Source organism: Macaca mulatta, chromosome 10, assembly GCF_049350105.2.
Source record: "Macaca mulatta isolate MMU2019108-1 chromosome 10, T2T-MMU8v2.0, whole genome shotgun sequence".
In the NCBI taxonomy this organism is placed as follows: Eukaryota; Metazoa; Chordata; class Mammalia; order Primates; family Cercopithecidae; genus Macaca; species Macaca mulatta.
In genome coordinates, this window is record NC_133415.1 from 80,032,541 (window position 1) to 80,045,852 (window position 13,312).

At 46.2% G+C, this 13,312-nt stretch overlaps 1 protein-coding gene across 2 annotated transcripts in view; it reads left to right on the forward strand.

Moving 5' to 3' along the window:
- Window positions 1-5,970: 5,970 nt before the first annotated feature.
- The window catches only part of RNF24 (ring finger protein 24), a 92,856-nt gene continuing 85,514 nt past the window's right edge, over window positions 5,971-13,312 (forward strand). For both annotated transcript variants that reach the window (XM_028828216.2, XM_028828218.2), the window contains exon 1: window positions 5,971-6,125. The gene's annotated coding sequence lies outside the window, so the exon portion shown is untranslated. The remainder of the gene's footprint in view (window positions 6,126-13,312) is intronic.

Below are 13,312 nucleotides of genomic sequence, written 5' to 3' on the forward strand. Positions count from 1 at the left end.
TTTATTCCTTTCTCTTTCAAGCTCAGGCCTAACAGAACCCAGCAGAGAGAAAAGGCAGTGATATAATTGGCTGGGGGAAATTGGAGGGGCAGAAGCTGTGATGATGGTGGTAGCCAAATGGTGGTCACAGCTGTGGGGGTTGTGTAATCAATAACTGGAGTTGCTTAGCAGAATGCCTTGCTTTGTTCCATAGATGTAACTTGAAAGTACCCTCTGGGAGGCTGAGCTGGGCAGGTCACTTGAGGCCAGGATTTCGAGACCAGCCTGGCCAACATGGCAAAACCCTGTATCTACTAAGAATACAAAATTGCCGGGCGCGGTGGCTCACGCCTGTGATCCCAGCACTTTAGGAGGCTGAGGCGGGCGGATTACTGAGGTCAGGAGTTCAAGACCAGCCTGGCCAACATGGTGAAACCCCGTCTCTACTAAAAATACAAAAAAATTAGCCGGGTATGGTGGCAGGCGCCTGTAATCCCAGTTACTCGGGAGGCTGAAGCAAGAGAATCACTTGAATCCAGGAAGTGGAGGTTGCAGTGAGCCGAGATCGCGCCATTGCACTCCAGCCTGGGGGACAAGAGCGAGACTTCCTCTCAAAAAATAAAATAAAATAAAATAAAATAAAATAAAATAAGAGAATACAAAATTTAGCTGGGCATGGTGGCACACGCCTGTAACCCCAGCTACTCAGGAGGCTGAGGCACAAGAATCGTTTGAACAACCAGGAGGCAGAGGTTGCAATGAGTCTAGATCACGCCACTGCACTCCAGTCTGGGCAACAAGAGTGAGACTCTGTCTCAAAAAAATAGAAGAGAAGAGAAGAGAAGAGAAGAGAAGAGAAGAGAAGAGAAGAGAAGAGAAGAGAAGAGAAGAGAAGCAACCGAGACACTGAAGTCAGTGGAGAAATACTCTAGCCTCCTGGTCATCCAGGCGGACAATGCTGAGGGCTGTTCTACAAGATTTCTCAGTGGACACCCAGCCAGACCGAGCCTCAGTTCCCCATGGCAGTAACTGGCCCATCAACATACCTTACTGTTGGCTTCTCTCCCTTTCACAGCTTGCTTTCCCAATTTCTTCACTCCTATTTCCTGGAATCACCTCCCAAGTAAATTACCTACATCCAAGCCCTTGTCTTAAGATCTGCTCTTAGGAGAATCTACACTGGCATGGGTATCCTCCAATCCAAAAGTGAGTCTGAGCAGGTTGTTCTACCCCTGGGAAATCATGCTTCCATTCTCCTGCATGTGTGGCTGGTCTCAGCTAAAAAGCTCCCACACGAGATCCTGAGAACATTTATATTTTCAGGAGTTCTGGGTGATTGAGCCTGCGTGTGCCAGAAAGGCAACGTGGCTTGTTGGTGGCTGGGTAAACAGAATCCCAGGTTCCCACCTCCTTCGCTGGCTTGTGGGTGCACACAGAGCCAGGCCTAAAGGTACCATGCACACAGAAACCTATGCTTTCTCCCTGACGCTTGCTGTTTCACAGTCGTACACACACATTCTTCTTTAAGAAGCAATTCTGGTGGCTCATGCCTGTAATCCCAGCACTTTGGGAGGATGAGGCGGGTGGATCATCAGGTCAGGAGTTCGAGACCAGCCTGGCCGAGATGGCAAAACCCTGTCTCTACCAAAAATACAAAAATTAGCCGGGCACAGTGGCAGGTGCCTGTAATCCCAGCTACTCGGGAGGCTGAGGCAAGAGAATCACTTGAACCCAGCGGAGGTTACAGTGAGCCAAGATCGCACCATTGCACTCTAGCCTGGGCGACAGAAAAAGACTTCGTCTCAAAAAAAAAAAAAAAAAAAGAAGCAATTCCACCCCTCCGTGGGCAGGGTCATGCCCCAGCAAGAGGTCCCCATGGGCTATGAGGAGGAGAGGGCCATGGGGAGGGAACTAGGCAGGAGGAGTCTCTTTGGAATTCTTGGATGAAGAGGCTCAGGGAACACAGAACACCTCCTCCTCTACTGGCACAGTCCAACGGGCCAAGGCATTATATGGTCAACCCTTAAAAGGGCCATTTAGAACTCTGAATAATTAAGCTTTCAAAGGATTGACCAGTGGGAGGGATGTTTTTCTGAAATCATGCCATTTCAACAGATGGGGCGGATGGACAGAGGGATGGGGCTATAGGCAACCTTTGATTTCTGGCTTCTGTTTGAAAGACTGGTTTTGTCTTGACCAGTCAGGCATTCATTCAACAAACTCGTATTGGGCACCTCATCCAAAGATGACTAAAACCAGCCCCTGCTCTCACCGTTCCAAAATTAGTCAGACATTTGATTTAAAAGTAGATGTGATTTCTTTTCCAGGAGAGTCTTGAAGGACTTCTGACCATATGGGTAGGGACAGTTTTCTGAGATGGATTTGGGGTGAGGACATTGCTTAAAAGGAGGTATAAGGGCTGGGTGCAGTGGCTCACGCCTGTAATCCCAGCACTTTGGGAGGCCGAGATGGGCGGATCACCTGAGGTCAGGAGTTTGAGACCAGCCTGACCAACATGGAGAAACCCCATCTCTACCAAAAATGCAAAATTAGCTGGGCGTGGTAGCACATGCCTGTAATCCCAGCTACTCAGGAGGCTGAGGCAGGAAAATCGCTTGAACCTGGGAGGTGGAGGTTGCAGTGAGCCTAGATCACACCACTGCACTCCAGCCTGGGCAACAAGAGCGAAACTCTGCCTAAAAAAAAAAAAAAAAAAAAAAAAAAAAAAAAAAAGGTATAAGGGAAGAGATGGGAGGGGACTGTGGGGAGGAGAGAGAGAGAGAAAGAGGGGCATCCTCTGAAACCCCAAACCGTGAAGACTTCCCTACCCTACCCCTAACCATCATGTGGAACAAGGAATGTGTTAGCTGCGAAGCCACCACTTCAAGTCCTAGCTGCCTGCTGTTTTGAGGTGCCCACCTGAACCCTCCAGAGAAAGAATTGCCCACCCACACTCTCCCATTATTTGCATTTTGCCTAAAGTAGTAGGGGTGGGAGTGGTGGGGGGAATGAGTAGACTCATGTGCATCACTAAGCAAAGAGGATCAGGGACTAACAGGTGAACCTCCAGCCGGAAGCACTAGGAAGACAAAAACTGTGATTTCTTCCGCAAGGGGGACATGGGTCAACCCGCTACAGGGGACAAAAGAGCAGGATCCTGCCATATGTTGTGGAAACTGTGAGGCCAGATTCTACGTGTCCAGTCCCAAAGGAAAACTTTCTCCTTGACCCTAAAAACCAGTTGGGCCAGCTGATGACTCAGCAAAATTTTAATGAGTCTCCCTGAAAACAGCAACTCCTCCTTATGTTCATTCTCGCATTCTCTTTCCCTCTCACCCCTAATTTTTTCAAGAACAAAATACATGAAATGAGGCACTCCATCCTCTACCCTACAGCCTGATTTGGCTAGTGAATTACTAGCCAAGCTTTCTAAACAAACAAACAAAACAGGTTTCCAAACACAGGGCAGAGGAAGGAAGCCAAAATAAGGAAGAAGAAAGAAAAGAGCTCAGCCCTTCCTTCTCCTGTGGAGCCTCCCCAGCCCACCAGGGAACATCACCTCCACCAATAACCACAGCAGACCTACTGTGTGCCAGTCACATATTTGGTCCTGGGAGATACTGATCCTGCTGATGAAGGACTCACATGCTGGTGGGATACAAAAAGTATGCAAACGAGCAGGGACCTTGAAGGGTGCTGAGAGGGAAGTGGGTACAGGGCACAGGTGGGGATTCCCAAGGAAAGTCTGTCAATAAGTGGGGGCAGAAAAAAAAGACTTTATTAAAAAAATAACTTTGTAAATACTTTATCTTTTTTTTAGAGCAGTTTCAGGTTTGCCACAAAAGTGAGAGGAATGTGCAGAGTTCCCATCTAGCTCTTCCCCCTACACGTACCTAGCCTCCCCCATTATAAACATTCTCCCACGGGAACATTTATTACCACTGTTGGACGTACACTGACACATCATTATCACCTAAAATCCATATTTACATTAGAGTTTGCTGCCGGTATTATACATTCTATGCATTTAGACAAATGTGTCATGACATGTATCAATCATTATGGTATCACACCGAGTATTTTCACTGCCCTAAAAAGCATCTGTGGGTTTTTAGAGAAAAGAGCGACTTTTACACACTAGGTAAGTGTTGCTTTCCTAGTAGGGGAACAGCAGGAAACAGGACTCACCTTGGTGACTACCGAGGTGAAACACCATGGTGCTGTTCTGTAAATGGCTGGAAAATAAGGCTCAAGGAGCCAGATGGGGCAGGGAAAAAAAAAAAGACAGAAACACAGGTAGATTTGAATACTGTGAGATTCGATTTGCATGAGAATGGATTGAGACTTCTGCAACAGCCCAGGGGAGAGATGAGGGGGCTGATTTAGACACAGTGAGAGGTTTGAGCAAAGCAAAATTGAAAAGACCCTCCAGGTAACTGCTACGATTGACAGCTAGGAGGGCAGGGTTCCCCCAGCACAGCCCTGGCACAGGCAGCTCTAGAGGAAGCATGGGTCTTCCACTCTCTTCCTTTTGCCACAGTCTCCCTAGCACATGCCTCCATCCTTCTCTCACTTTGGGGGACTGTGACCATTGAGTGGCAGGTGACTTCTTGAGAAATTCACTAATGTTTCCCTCTTTACTTCCTCCCTGCCTTGGTGGTTAATGGTTTGCCAAAGCAGAAGGAACGTGCCTGTAGGCGCTTGCCTGGATGACTTTTGCTTCCAAAAGTTAAGCTACTGAACTCTTTATAGTTTGTATGATGGGGCCTGAGAGATTAGGAGAAGGAAGGAGAACTTCTGGGAGACACATAGAGACTGAGGAAGAGGGGGCAATCATTTCTGCAAGCCCTGAGCTGCAGTGTACACACACACTCTCAGTTGTGGAGCTTCACAGCCATTCCCTCTGCAGGCTCCTAGCCTCTCCAGAAACTTCCGAAACTTCCGTGCCCCAGAGTGGCAGAGACAAGGCGATGGGAACAAGAGAGTATCTGCAGAATACACTGCCTACTAAAGACGAGAGGACTCCCCAGATCCTTGCATTAGACCCTAGGCCTTGGTATTGCAGGAAGAGCTTAGCCTCCCAAAATCGGAGGTCAATTTATTGCCCGCCCTGTAGAATGGGAGCCGGAAGTTGAGGAGTGGATGTTTCCACTGTTTCTTGCACACACCTCTCTCCACTATCTGGGCAGGGTCTAGGTCTCATCCATCACCAAGGTTCTAGCACTCAGCTGAGAGGCTGCAGCAGGAGGGGCAGATGGAGGAGGGTGCGATGCATACCATCTCCCCATCAAACTAATGGGCACCCCCCCCCCCCCGTGACCTTTCTTGTGTCCCCGGGGGCTGTCAAGCTGCATGCTTGACAGGAGGTGGCGTTCCAAGCTTTCACTTGTTTTGTTTTGTTTTGTTTTTGAGACGGAGTCTTGCTCTGTCGCCCAGGCTGGAGTGCAGTGGTGTGATCTCGGCTCACTGCAACCTCCGCCCCCCGGGTTCAAGTGATTCTCCTGCCTCAGCCTCCCGAGTAGCTGGGATTACAGGCATGCGCCACCACGCCCAGCTAATTTTGTATTTTTAGTAGAGACGGGGGTTTCTCCACGTTGGTCAGGCTGGTCTGGAACTCCTGACCTCAGGTGATCCACCCGACTCGGCCTCCCAAAGTGTTGGGATTACAGGCCTGAGCCACTGCGCCCGGCCCCAAGCTTTCACTTTTAAAAATGCTTGTAGGGCACGCAAAAACACTAAACGGTCGATGGACAAGGTCTGTCTGGCGCAGTTCTAACCGGGAACAGCGCCAGCGGGCGGTGCCGCACCAGGCCTGGCCAGGGGGCGCCGCGCCTGCGCACTGCAGACTCTGAAGTCACCGAACCCTCCGCGGGGTGGGCGGGGGCTGCCCGGGCATCCGGGTCCCTCACCCCGCCCCCGCTGCATGAATGAGAGGCGCGGCGCCCGCCCCTCCCCCGCCGGGCCCGCCCCTCACGAGGGGCCGCAGCGCTCAGTCAGCCGCTGCCACCTCAGCCGCGCTGTGTCCGGACAGACACTCGCCGCCTGCAGCCCGCCGCCCGCCGCCTGCAGCCCGCCACCCGCAACCTGCCGCCCGCCGCAGGGCGCTGACGGTCCCGCAAGTCTGCCGCTGCAGCCGGCGCACCCGAGTAAGTGAGCGAGCGAGGGCGGGGGCGCCGCGGGCCGCCGCCCCCGGGCTGGGGTTTGGGGGACTGAGCCGGTCCGGGTTCGGGATGCTGAGGAGACAGCGGGCCCGCGCCCCTCTCCCACACACACACTCTCGGGGCGTCTGGGCGGGCCGGGCGCGGTGCGCAGGGGTGAGGCGGTGGCTCCAGGCTGAGGAGGGACGCGGAGGAGGGTCCGGCGCGGCCCCGGGACCGGAGGGTGAGTCCCGCACAAAGGGCGGAGCGGGGCTGTCACCCGGAGGTCACGGAGGGAAGGTGCGCGGGCCCCCGCACGTCCTGTTCGCCGAAGCCCTGGCATCGGATCCCCGGGCGTGGGAGGCGGCTGGGATGAGCTGGGAGGCGAAGAGGAGGATGGCGAGGACGCTGTCTCCGCGTTGGTGGTGGGTGCGTGCCTTGGGGGGTGCGGCGTGGCAGTGTTTTCCTGGTCCCCGTCCACTCCTCCCCTTTCTTTGTGGCGCTTGTCTCGTGCCCCGTTGTCACAGTGTGCATGGCAGTGGTCGGGGTGGAGACCTCTCCCCTCGGCTTACTCATTAATGAAAGTCACCATCTGTGGACAGGGGGCCTGTGTGCTTCCACAGGCCGGAAAATTAAGGACCCTCCTTTGTTTCTGGAGACCTAATGGTGTGTGTGTGTGTTTGTGTGTGCGCATGCAAGTGAAAGGGACATCTATGAAATGAGAGAATCAGATTGTCAAAAAGGGTATGAGGAAAAGGGGAGGGGATATAACTTCATCACACCTTTACCCAATTCTCTGATGTTGTTTCAGTTTTTTCTCACTGTAAAACCAGCGGGTTTTATTCATTGGAAATGTGCATCTGAATTCTCATATATCTGTGTTTCTAGAATACTTTGCCTTTTTGAGCTTAGTTAATGGTAAGATTCTCATGTCTGTCTACATAAGAATACTCCAACGTATAGGACACTGCTTTCTGGGTTTAGTTCATTGATAATTTGTCAGAATGCTCGTAACCATGTCTATAGGAATACTCCAATATATCTAGGACACCGTTTTCTCCGCTCCTGAATACAGGCAGATTTTGTTTCTTTCTGCCTGTCTGTGTTAATAAGAAGGTGGTCCAGCAGGTTCTCTCTACCTCCTTGCTTTTTTTTTTTCTTAATGCTCTGGCAGAGGGTTTTATTGCATATTACCCTGGCATGCGCCCTTGCTTTGATGTGAATTTTCCTGTGTTCTGTTGTCTGGTTGTACAGCCCAGCTCAATGGCTCCTCTTACAGGACTACTGGAAAACAGAACACCTTTTTTCATTGTCCTCATCCTCAGAGAGAGAAGGAAGCTCTGTAGGTTCCCACAAACGTTGACTCTGTCAGACTCCCTGCCTGACTTTGTTGTGTTGGTTAAGTTATGAAGAGTTGCAGTTGATGTAGACCAGTTAAAAAGAGGCTATTGGGATAGCACCAGCTCTTCCTTGCTATTTTGTTTTTAAAACAAATTATATGAATTTTGCAAGATAGTTGTTAACTCTGGTTGCATGATGATTTTCAGTTTCTTTTTTACCCATATGCTTTTACAGGGTGTTGGAAAATTAGCCAAACTCAGTTACAAGAAATACACCTCCAAGATATTTTTATTATGGGCCGAATGCAGTGGCTCACACCTGTCATCCCAGCACTTTGGGAGGCCGAGGTGGGTGGATCACCAGAGGTCAGAAGTTTAAGACCAGCCTGGCCAACATGGTGAAACCCTATCTCTACTAAAAAAATACAAAAAATTAGCTGGGCGTGGTGGCAGGCCCCTGTAATTCCAGCTACTCCGGAGGCCGAGGAAGGAGAATCGCTTGAACCCCGGGAGGCGGAGGTTGCAGTGAGCCTAGATCGCACCATTGCATTCCAGCCTGGGCGACAAGAGCGAAACTCCGTCTGAAAAAAAAAAAAAGAAAGAAAGAAAGAAAAAGATATTTTTATTATGATCTTTGGATTCAAAATAGCGGTTTTAAAAAATTAAGAGGCGCTTATATTCGATAATATGAATAATTGTATGAGTTCTGTTTTCTTTAAGTCTCTTTAATATTTTTAAAAATCACATGTATTTTAATTCCTAGTAGTTTTCAGTGAAAATGAAATGTAAACTAAGCAGTCTTCCACAGCATCTGTTTATGTATATTCCCTCTGTTTAAAACATTTGCTTTTAATTTGAAGGGGAAATTTTCCATGGTTGGATCAGGATACATTATTCTTAGCAAAATTCTTACCACGTTCAAATTCTTTTTTTGTAAGAGTGAAAAAAAAATTAATGAAAGTTGATTTTTCATTTGGGGAAGTTTTGGTTTTATGATGCATGATTTAAATAAAATCTCAATATAAATTAATTTAATTCAGATAAGTTAATTTAAAACAAGAGCTTTTATGAAGGAAAAATGAAGCAGGAGAAAAAAGCAAGAGCTTTATTAACTAAAGAAGCAACCCAATGCATTTATAAACTGCCTGTCTTGACTGCATAAGACATTTTCTAGGAGTCTCCTTAAAACAAACCATAAGGGGAAGTCTTAGATAAACAGAGTAGTATAACCGGAATTATCACTGAAATAGGCTTGCACAGTACCGCAATTTCATGGAAGCTTAATTTTGCAAGAGTGACTTAGCTATTTTTAATATCAACAAAGGAACCTAAACACAGCCTGGCCTTGTTATTCAGCATTCTGTTAATCAAAATATTTGCCAACCCATAGTTTAGCATTCTGTAGTATGATGATTGAAGAAAAATTCTAAACAAACTTTTAGATGATTAAAATAGATACAATAATGTTAAATGCTGTTTTAGTAGTAAATGTTTTTTCATTAGAATAGTAATATGTTGGTGATGGTAAGAGCATATATGGTAACACTTTGTTAACTAGGATCTATTTTCTTCCCAATAATGTCTCATCATAAAAAGTAATTTCTTTTTCCATTGAGCATTCTCTATCAATAATTGCTTTTTTGTTTTTTGGGAGTTTTTATTTTTATTTTTTGAGATGGAGTCTTGCCCTGTTCCCCAGGCTGCAGTGCAGTGGTGTGACCTCGGCTCACTGCAACCTCTGTCTCCCAGGTTCAAGCGATTCTCCTGCCTCAGCCTCCCCAGTTGCTGGGATTACAGGCACCTGCCACCATACCTGGCTAATTTTTTTTTGTATTTTTGGTGGAGGCGGAGTTTTGTCATGTTGGCCAGACTGGTCTTGAGCTCCTGGCCTCAAACCATCTGCCTGCCTTGGCCTCCCAAAGTGCTATGATTATAGGTGTGAGCCACCGCGCCTGGCCAATAATTGTTTATTGTTTTAAATGGGAGTTTATTCTAAGATCAGTAATAACGTTATTACAATGTGTTAGCTTGAATCATACGAAATTGCCATGTTTTAGACTGAGAAAAATTCAAAATCAGCAGTCTTACATAGTTCAACCACTCTCAACTCTTACCGGTTTCTTTTGGTATTTACCTTTATACTTATTTCATTTTTAATGTTTATACTGCTATTTCTTAGCTTTTCACTTTTGGATATTATCTGTGGACTTCTATTTTGGAAGTTGAAGACTTAACTGTCTCACACAACTGTCCTTCCATTTCCCACTCATACTTGACAGTTAGGTCGGTATTCAGTATTTGTATGACTGACAGTGTACCTATTATTCACAGATGAGCCACGTAGGGTACTATTACTGTGTTTTCTTCATGAACAACTTTTGTTGCTCCTAAATTAAATAATTGCCTCTTTTGCTTGTTTGGTTTTCATTTGCTGAGTTTTCTTTGTATCGGTCACTAATTCATCCAAACTCTATGACAAAACTGTTTATCTTTGAATATTCTCAGGTAACCACTCACTTTCATTTCTTTTCCCCAGGAGATGGTCCTGCTGGAGCCCCCTCTCTCCTATTCCAGTCTGGACTGGTTTGCTCCCTGGACTACTGCATAGCCATCATCCTGGGACTTCCCTTTGTCATCATCTTGGGAATTCCCTTTGCCTTCCTCCTGTTAGGTCTTCTATTTCCTGGACCCTGTGTCTTCCTTGTTCTTGAGTAGCTTCCTGAGAAAGGGTACATACAAAATCTGAAATTCCTTCCTGAATTCAGAAGTTACATGTCTGGAAATGCCTTCATTTTACCTTCATACTTGAATGGTAGTTTAGCTTGGTGTTAAAATCTGGATTGAAAATTAATGTCACTGTTTTGAAGACATTGTTCCATTAGCTTCCAGTGTCATTATTGAGAAGTCCAATGTCATTTTAATCCCCATTCCCTTTTTCTTCCCACTCTGGAAGATTTTAGGATCTTCAGTTTATCCCTGGTGTTCCTGACATTTCATGATGTACTTTGGAATAGTTATTTTTCTTTCCTTTTGCTTGTGGGGTAGATTGTATTTTCCAAAAATGGCTGTACATGTATGTGTATGCACACTCCCCCCCATCTCACCCAATATGCTATTATTTGTGTTGTTGTTCATGCCTCCATCAAACAGTGGGGTCTTTGTTTCCTCCTCTTAAACCTGTGCAAACATGAATTCTCCCCTGAACGTTTTGGGTCTTGAGCTTTGTGTTTTAAGAGCACAGTTGCAAGATCAAGAGCATGCACCTGGCACTGCTAGGTGCCCAGAGCCATCAGGCCAGCATCTCTGCTCCCATTTGCCTTGTGACCACTGTTCAGGCATTGAGGTTAAGCGCTGTAGATGTGTATGTATTCATTGAGAGAGGGGATTAAGTTTTTTTTACTTTTAAATGAAATCATCAGTGAAAATATCAGTTGACATCAGAGAGAGTTTCTTTCAAGCAGTGAAATGAACGAACATTAAGGCTGTCAGGTGCAGTTTTTAAAAATCCACCTTAGGAAATGACAGAGCTATTCAAGACCAAAAAAGAAACTATCTTGAGCTTCATGATTAAATATGTCATTACTAAATGTAACAAATAATATTGTTTGCAAGAATTTCTGTGATGAGAACATGGAAGCAAAAGGAGCTGCATAGATCACAGCTTGATAGAACATTGTCAGTATTTTTGTGTTTATCTCATGGATGCTTATTATTATTATTATTATTATTTTGAGATAGAGACTCATGCTGTTGCCTAGGCTGGAGTACAGTGGCTCAATCTCGGCTCACTACAACCTCCGCCTCCCAGGTTCAAGCGATTCTCCTGCCTCAGCCTCCAGAGTAGCTGGGACTACAGGCGTGTGCCACCATGTCCAGCTAATTTTTGTATTTCTAGTAGAAACAGGGTTTCACTCTGTTGGTCAGGCTGGTCTTGAACTCCTGACCTCGTGATCCACCCACCCCAGCCTCCCAAAGTGCTGGGATTACAGGCGTGAGCCACCATATCTGGCCTTTTTTGTTTGTTTGTTTGAGACAGGGTCTTACTCTGTCACCCAGGCTGGAGTACAGTGGCATGATCTTGGCTCACTCCAACCTCTGCCTCCCAGGTTCAAGCGATTCTCCTGCCTCAGCCTCCCCAGTTGCTGGGATTACAGGTGCCTGCCACCATGCCTGGCTAATTTGGATACATATTTTTAAAACATCCTTTGTTTACACTTTAAAAATTTTAAAATTAAAAATCCTTTTTCTCTATTTGTAGCTGCTTTATCATTCACTTGGCTTTTCAATGACACCACCCAAGTGGCTGGATATTACAAGAGAACTTCAGATTCATGACCAAAAATCTGAAGTAGGCACTCAGCACTGCCCGACAAAGCTACCATTGATTCCTAATAAGATCTTTTTGCCTATCACTATTTCATAACTTCTCTCCACTCCTTAAACTCATCAGCAACCCAACCCTCCTACTCAGATGAGCTGACCTCATAATTCATTGAGGGTTTAGGAGATATCGGACAGAAACCACTCATCTTGCCCCCAACCAAATCTAGAAGTCTGCCTTCCTTAGACCCATGTTTTCTGTCTCCTATGGGAGGCAAGTTCCCCTCTCTGCTGTTTCCCTCCTCACATCTTCTATACCTCATGCTCCCTCATATCTCACAGCTTCTGCATTTGTGCCCTCTCTCTTGCATCATCAGCAACTCTCCAGGGGGCTATCCATGTCAGCATACACACATGCTGTGATGTTACCCATCTTTAAAATCAGAATAGTAAGCTTCAGCAAAAAGCTTTTCCCTGACCCTCCTCTATCCCTTTCTGTTTACCTACATGGTTAAGTCTCTCAAAAGAGAAGGTTACGTTTCTTCCCTACCTCCTCTATAGTATGTACTACCCTCTGAAATTCTGTTGGTTAGTAATTTTTGTGTGACTTACCCTCAATAGAAGGTCAGCTCCAGGAAGGCAAGGACCTCGTCTGTCCTGTTCACCACTCTGTCCCCTAGGACAGCAGGTGGCACAAGTATCTACTCAATATATGGGCAAAAGAGGCACAACTGACCTGGTAAAATAGCTTTTGATTTTTAAAAATTTCTAACAAGAGAATCCATGTTTTTTTAATTACTCACCATTTTTTGCTACACTTAAGAGTTGAAAAAATTATGAAGAGTATATTAATGATCGAATTTTGCCCTGTGTTACATTTCATTCCTTCATAAGTATGACTTAATATTGGCAGTCTTGGACCGGGCGCGGTGGCTCATGCCTGTAATCCGAGCACTTTGGGAGGCAGAGGTGGGTGGATCATGAGGTCAGGAGTTCAAGACCAGCCTGGCCAAGATGGTGAAACCCCATCTTACTAAAAATACAAAAAATTAACTGGGCATGGTGGCGGGTGCCTGTAATCCCAGTTACTCGGGAGGCTGAGACACAGAATTGCTTGAACCCGGGAGGCGGAGGTTGCAGTGAGCCAAGATCGTGCCATTGCACTCCAACCTGGGCAACAGAGCAAGACTCTGTCTCAAAAAAAAAAATATATATATATATATATGTGTATGCAGTCTTGCACCTGGACTCTGGCATCAGACTGCTTGGAGTTGAATTCCAGCTCTTTCACTTTTTGGTATGTGACCTCCAGCAGGTTTCCTAACCTCTCTCTTTCTTCATTTGTAATGTGGATAATAATAGTTCCTACCTCATGTGTTTGTTTTGTGTTCCAAATGAGATAATACGTAAAATGCTAAACTCAGTACTTGTCTTGGGAGTAAACTCAATGAAAAATAATAGTAATTATAGCCTCCTGCAGTTTATAATATTTGACTCTGACTTGGTCTCTAGTATTTTTGTTCAAAATACTGTATC